This window comes from Schistocerca gregaria, chromosome 1 (assembly GCF_023897955.1).
Source record: "Schistocerca gregaria isolate iqSchGreg1 chromosome 1, iqSchGreg1.2, whole genome shotgun sequence".
Taxonomy (NCBI): domain Eukaryota; kingdom Metazoa; phylum Arthropoda; class Insecta; order Orthoptera; family Acrididae; genus Schistocerca; species Schistocerca gregaria.
Genome location: NC_064920.1, coordinates 864,831,868 through 864,838,587, shown reverse-complemented (window position 1 = coordinate 864,838,587; position 6,720 = coordinate 864,831,868). Strand labels below are relative to the sequence as shown.

Sequence of the window (6,720 nt, the reverse complement as noted above, 5' to 3'; positions counted from 1 at the left end):
CACACAGTTTTAATCTGCCAGGAAGTTTCATATCAGCGCACACTCCGCTGCAGAGTGAAAATCTCATTCTGGAAACATCCCCCAGGCTGTGGCTAAGCCATGTCTCCACAGTATCCTTTCTTTCAGGAGTGCTAGTTCTGCATGTTTCGTAGAAGAGCTTCTGTAAAGTTTGGAAGGTAGGAGACGGATACTGGCAGAAGTAAAGCTGTGAGTACCGGCCGTGAGTCGTGCTTCGGTGGCTCAGTTGGTAGAGCACTTGCCCGCGAAAGGCAAAGGTCCCGAGTTCGAGTCTCGGTCGGGCACACAGTTTTAATCTGCCAGGAAGTTTCATATCAGCGCACACTCCGCTGCAGAGTGAAAATCTCATTCTGGAAACATCCCCCAGGCTGTGGCTAAGCCATGTCTCCACAGTATCCTTTCTTTCAGGAGTGCTAGTTCTGCATGTTTCGCAGAAGAGTTTCTGTAAAGTTTGGAAGGTAGGAGACGGATACTGCCAGAAGTAAAGCTGTGAGTACCGGGCGTGAGTCGTGCTTCGGTGGCTCAGTTGGTAGAGCACTTGCCCGCGAAAGGCAAAGGTCCCGAGTTCGAGTCTTGGTCGGGCACACAGTTTTAATCTGCCAGGAACATTCATATCAGCGCACACTCCGCTGCAGAGTGAAAATCTCATTCTGGAAACATCCCCTAGGCTGTGGCTAAGCCATGTCTCCACAGTATCCTTTCTTTCAGGAGTGCTAGTTCTGCATGTTTCGCAGAAGAGCTTCTGTAAAGTTTGGAAGGTAGGAGACGGATACTGGCAGAAGTAAAGCTGTGAGTACCGGGGCAGGGTTCGAACCTGCGACCGTAGCGGTCCCGCAGTTCCAGACTGTAGAGCCTAGAGCCGCTCGGCCACCCCAACCGGCCTGATAGAGGGTTTGAGGGCAGTCCCGAGCAGCATAGTGGATGGGGACAGCCCTGTCTGACTGAACGCCGTACTGGAACTGTTCCCGTTAGGCGTCGATTGACTTGAATATTTGAAACAGCATTGGTCACAGGATGCCGGCAAATGGCAAAGGGAAATCCATACGTGTCACTACCGACAGAAGAACTAGTGTCGGACTCCATGAAAGGCGCTTTCGAATTCAGTGTCACGCAGAGGCAGCAGAATTTGGCGAGAGAGATGAGATCCCGATATTCACCTGTGGCAGTTTGTAGGTTGGCACCACGGCCATATAATGTTCCGGTGAAAGGTGTGAAGGCAGTAACGTGTGTATATGCGCCGCCTATAGGCGCGTAGATCTGATAATCCAAATTGAGAGGAGTAAGCGGGTGAAAGATGGTCATCTCTAGACCTCGGGACGGTTTATGTACCGGAATTAAAATACGGCGACATAAGCTATTGGCACGTGGAGGTTGGGACTGAGTAACTCCTGGAACACTTCAACCCACAGCTAGATCATCAGGTCATAGAATGCCGGGCAGAATTCAACGGCAAGGTTGTCTGGGCTGGGGACTTGTTCGTCGCTCCTTTGGAGATAGCGTCCACGACGTCGTCCGTAATGATTGCCGCCGTCGAGAATGATGCCTCGATGGCATCAAGAGTGAGTGTGACGTGTAGGGGAACATCCTTAGAAGTCGAATCATACACGTTCCTTGGAGACAAGCTGGTGACGACTACGACTGTAATCAGACGTGGTATGGAACGTAGATGATGACTCCTCAGCACGAAAGCCTGTCTGAGTGATCTCACTACCATACCCTGTAGCTTATTGCGTGTCAACGAAAGGAGCTTGGCCTTAATGCGTTGTCGTTCCCTGTACGTTTCGGGTCAAGGCGGCGTTTGTAGAATTTCGTAGCACTGTGTAGTAATAGTTCAAGATGTCTCGTTGCCATGGGGCCGATTCTTTTCTGCGCTTTACCAGCTACCCTGTGATCTTTGGATTATCATAGGTGAACCGCCACGCCAATGGCGTTGGGTACCTGGGAGGATGGTGTTCACGAGAAGTCCATGCTGCTGCGACATGCTGTTGACAAATCGAGTCGTGGAGGAGGGATGTGTTAAGCTTTCACGGCCCATGGCTGCACCAGACTGACTAGAGGATGCCGGAGACGTAAATCTGATTTATTCTGCTTGCAGAATGGCTTGTAAGATGTGTGTGGCTGGAGACTTCGGCGTGCACCTTCTCCCATTCATCAACAAGGCTGTGCTCTTACACCAATGTTGGTAGGGCCAGACATTGTAACCGAGGTGCTGGTCTTTCGGATGTAATATACAATTAAAGTTGCCTCCAACGACAATGTGGTAGAGACGACCAAGGAATAGTTGGGTGATGTTTACGGAGTGAAAAACAAAACGTTGACTTCGATTTGACGTGCCCGACGGTGCGTAGAGAATGGTGACACGCATGCGGACGGGAGTATGATCACATCTATGACTGGTAGACCTTCTCAGTCGTATTTCGCAACAAATACTCAGAATCGTCACAAGATGCATCACCTGTAATACGTCAACGTCGACACCTGATTCATGTGAATCATTTCTCGGGGTAATTGTTTCTTTGCCGTATTGCACATTATATTGCTGTAGACTTTGACTACTCTGTACTCTTGTCGAGGGGTCGCTGGAAGTTCATCCACCATCGCTGAGAGAGGAAGTGGGTGTTGCCAAAGTGTGGTGTCACCGTGCTCTGCCCGACCACAGGGGACACACTTATAAATAACTGGATGGTGGGCTGTGTGGATGCGTCCATACCAGTGAGATCGCTATTGCGTCTTTTCCATTATCTTCCCAAACTGTTGTCGTGGGATGATGTTCGGTGTCTGTACAGGCTTCCCCTGGGAGACGGTGGTTGTATGCTGTCGGCGGAGACAAAACTAGCTCCACCTATATGTTGTTCATTACTCCATCCACAGAGTGGACAGGCACTGGGATGCTCGTCAGGCAAGATTGTCCTTCACTGTCATTGCCTGCTGACATCAGGGGGTGGGTGTCGTCTGCCTATGTCACGTCATAATTTTCGTGCGAGAGATTATCTTCGTTTCCTGGTATCGACCTAAGCCTCTGGTTGTGTCGCCGTGGGGAAGATGTCCTTCTGCGTCAAATGATGGAAACGAGCCCCGACTTTCGGAATCGAAAGCTTCTGTCGACACCACAGGGGAGTCGAATAGCGACATAGTGGCGACCCTGGTCGTGGCGTTGGGCGGATGTGGCGGCCTTGTGGCTGCCTCCCTGCCTCTTGGTCCCTTCGCGTCGTCCAAGCCGTCACTTTGTGGCGGGCTGTTGCTGACTGGAATGACTAAAAGGCAGGCTGCGGTAATCGCTGCTGCGCACTTCACAGGCAGAGTGGTCGAGTTGGGTGGGGACGTCATGGCCGTAGGCGGTAACTGTGTGATCCAGTGCTGTATACATCCTGGCGGAAGATTTCCTTCCTTTCCGCATCGCGAGCACCTGTGGGGTTGGCCGTCGTACACGGTAATGACTCTGAAGTCCCCGATGCGAAGGTGGGAGGGCACAGGGCTACGGAGATCGATACACACCTGTCGGACGCCATTCAAGACACGATATTTCTTGAACTGTGCCCACTTCTCGGCCACTTGGTCGGAAACCGTACTGTAAGGGCCGAGACCGTTTATTACAGCTTGAGCAGATACTTCAAAAAGCAGCTCAAAAACAGTTAAATTTTCTGGCGTCCAAAGACGCGTGGTCATAATCCCTATGTTGCCACCCGCATGGCAGAAGTGGAGTTCTTGACTTGTCTCCATGATGATCTTATTGCATGTGGCACCACTGATAAGCTTCACGTACACTCTACTGCTGACGATGGGAAGATGTATGCCTGTGACGTCTGATCTTGTATCTTAGCCAAGTCTCTACAGAATCTTTGCCACATCGAGTGCTTTGGGACGCGCGAAGTCGGGGAAAAAGGAATCGCAGCGTTCCTTAACGATATTGGTTCGTCATGTGGTCTTGCTAGTACGTTCAGCGCACGTGTTAACTGCCGATACAAACACAGGCGAGCGTTGCACCGCGCGCTCAACACAGGCACGTGTCCGCACTGTAACACTGCCGAAGGCATACTGCCCACGGGTGCAACATTCTCCAACTTTAGGAGGCGAAAGGCACAGATGCTTGCCTTGGGCCGCGGCCCAATGCCCAGAAAACAAAAATAGCTGAAATAAGTTTTTCCTAGTATGTAGAAAAGGGTCAATTAGTTTAGGGAAGTCAATATTTGTTGGTCTTTCATTTTCTAGTTAAATTCATACAACTAAGTCTTCATCTTTACTCTGCAAATCAGTGTTAACTGCGAGACAGAGAATACTTTTTACTGTGTCATTAATTAACGTCATAGCTGTTCCATTCGCGAATGGGTGCTAGCTAGAAAGACTACTTCTACGTCTTTGTGTGAATCTAAACTCATCTGCAATATCTCTACGGGACGGGTACATAGATGCCTGGACATTCTTGGAGTCTGAGCTGAATGATGGGGCATAGTGTTTTGTAACAACGTTCTTTAGAGACGTATGGCATCTTGCTTAGAGTTCTGTTAGTTAAACTGTTCAAACATTTCTAGTACAATATTTCCCCGTTCAAATACAGTAAGCCTGTGACCATTTACGCCAACCATCCTTTTTCTGTTGATACTGCTGCCAAACCAGATAACCATTCTTGACTGGGCTTTTCTTAGACGTATTAGGACGGTTGTCCGTACGTCAGGGTAGCTCAAGGCCAGCTGTACTGAGTCTTTTACATCGAATATTTTTCATACTTTTATACTCTACATAAAGTTCTTATCAACATTAGCTGTGTTGGCAACAGAAGAGAAGTGTTACGAGAAAATGCCATTGTCAAAGTTAAGTGCTTCATTGCTAAGATAATCGACACAGGCTACAGGCACGAAACAAAGGTCGCTACGTTTGCATTTATACATACATCATTCCTTAAAGCAAGGTATTTAGTTGCGCACAAAAGCTGTCACTCATTGGACAAAAAATGTTACGTTAAGTCCAGTTCCGGGCTCTGTCAGCCACTCTGCTCGCAAAGCTCATCTAAGTGCTTCTCTACTGTTTAAATTTGTGTGTCACAATTTACTCTCGTTGCCCACCATGTTTCGCAAACGGCGAAAGTTTCGTGGAGTAGTCCGTCGTATTATCCTTTGACACCAGTTGGGATGTGTTAAGACGCTGGTCGGTGATCAAATCCCCATCCGCCCACCAATATTGGTGATTTTCGTGACTGCCCTCCAAATGCCGGGATCGCTCCTTTGGAAAGGATAGGACTGATTTCCTCAGCCATCCTTCCCTATCCGAGTTTGCGCTCCGTCTCCGTCTCTCGTTGTCGACGGGATGTTAAACCCTAACTTTCCTTCTTTATTTCTGACAGCACCGTTCCTGAGATGTCATCCGCAACAGCAAAGTCATTAATGACTGAAATGTCTTACTTATGTGCTGTAATTTCCTTTTCGGTACCTAACGCTGAATATGAAAAAGGGAAGATATGTTTTAGTTCCATACCAACATTTAGTTCATTTCATTTCCTACTCTACGAATAATGCTTGTCAGTGCCTCAAGAGCGACAATGAATCTCCCTTTAAGTTTACAAACATTTTCTTATCTGCCAGCCCATCGCATTGGAAGTGTTGTATCTAGCGTTATCTTGGAAGTATTCACAGAACAAGTTTTTAAATTCTACCACCGTAGAATGCTATGGCCGAAAATTTTCTAAATGTTTTAAATATTTCGAAATACGGGGCTGTCTGTTGAAGAGATTCTTAGTTTCTACAGCGCCTTTAAGGACCAAATTTAATTTCAGATTTGACTTTTTTTTTTTTTTTTTTTTTTGCAGATTGTTGCAAACGCAAGTCGTGACAGATGCTCTTCCATAGCATAGGCCGAAACGCTTGCTCATTTTATCCGTTTCGATCTATATATTCATTTTATTGGTGTTTGTATCCTAATGAAAATTGATCTTTTTTCCTGAGTAAAGGAGGTAAATGAATCGCATGCCTTTGCGCCAGAACGATTACCAACAGATCATTTCATTATTTTATCATAGTGAAAAAGTTTAGTAACTCATCATATTAGTTTTTCATTCAAGTTTTAATTATTTCCTGACTAAACAACATATGGCGACATGATGAAATTCTCAACAATGCAGTGGACCCTGCAGCGATCCCCGCCGTTGCTTAGCATCAGTCTGAGACGAGCTGATTGGTGAGCAACATGGCTGTGTCCGTCCGCAGTCAGCAAAATCTTCAGAAAACCGTGAATTGCAGTAAAACTGTGGAGCAACGACACCATTCAGAAGGTAAGACATCAGCAATCATGTGACTTATGTCCATCCGTGGCAGCCAGAAGACTGGCGTCGAATCGATTGCAACTTTCTGTGGACGCATAATACCTATTTTCACAGGCATATATACTGTATCAATATGCGGAGCTTAGAAACTGCATTTATATTCGGGATAATTTTGTTTTGCAAACGAGGCATCAAGAAAATTTATCGAGGTTTGTATGAGACAGTTTGTGTTGGAGAAGCATGAATTTTTCAAAATCTTTTAATTAAAGAAAAATAGAAATAGCAAAAAACTATATAGTCTCCTACGAAGTTCCCTAGCTAAATGATTTCTAAACTCGTTCATACATACATTGTTCGCCGAGTCTAATGTATCACCATATTTTGCAGCCACATATAAGAAGTAATATATATTTAAAAGATTTTCTAAGGAATATTAACGAATTTGAAAC

The 6,720-nt window shown here is 46.5% G+C and overlaps 1 non-coding gene across 1 annotated transcript; it reads left to right on the top strand.

Moving 5' to 3' along the window:
* Window positions 1-228: 228 nt before the first annotated feature.
* Trnas-cga (transfer RNA serine (anticodon CGA)) lies at window positions 229-303 on the top strand. The gene has a single exon. It is a non-coding gene; the product is annotated as a tRNA-Ser (tRNA).
* Window positions 304-6,720: the final 6,417 nt, after the last annotated feature.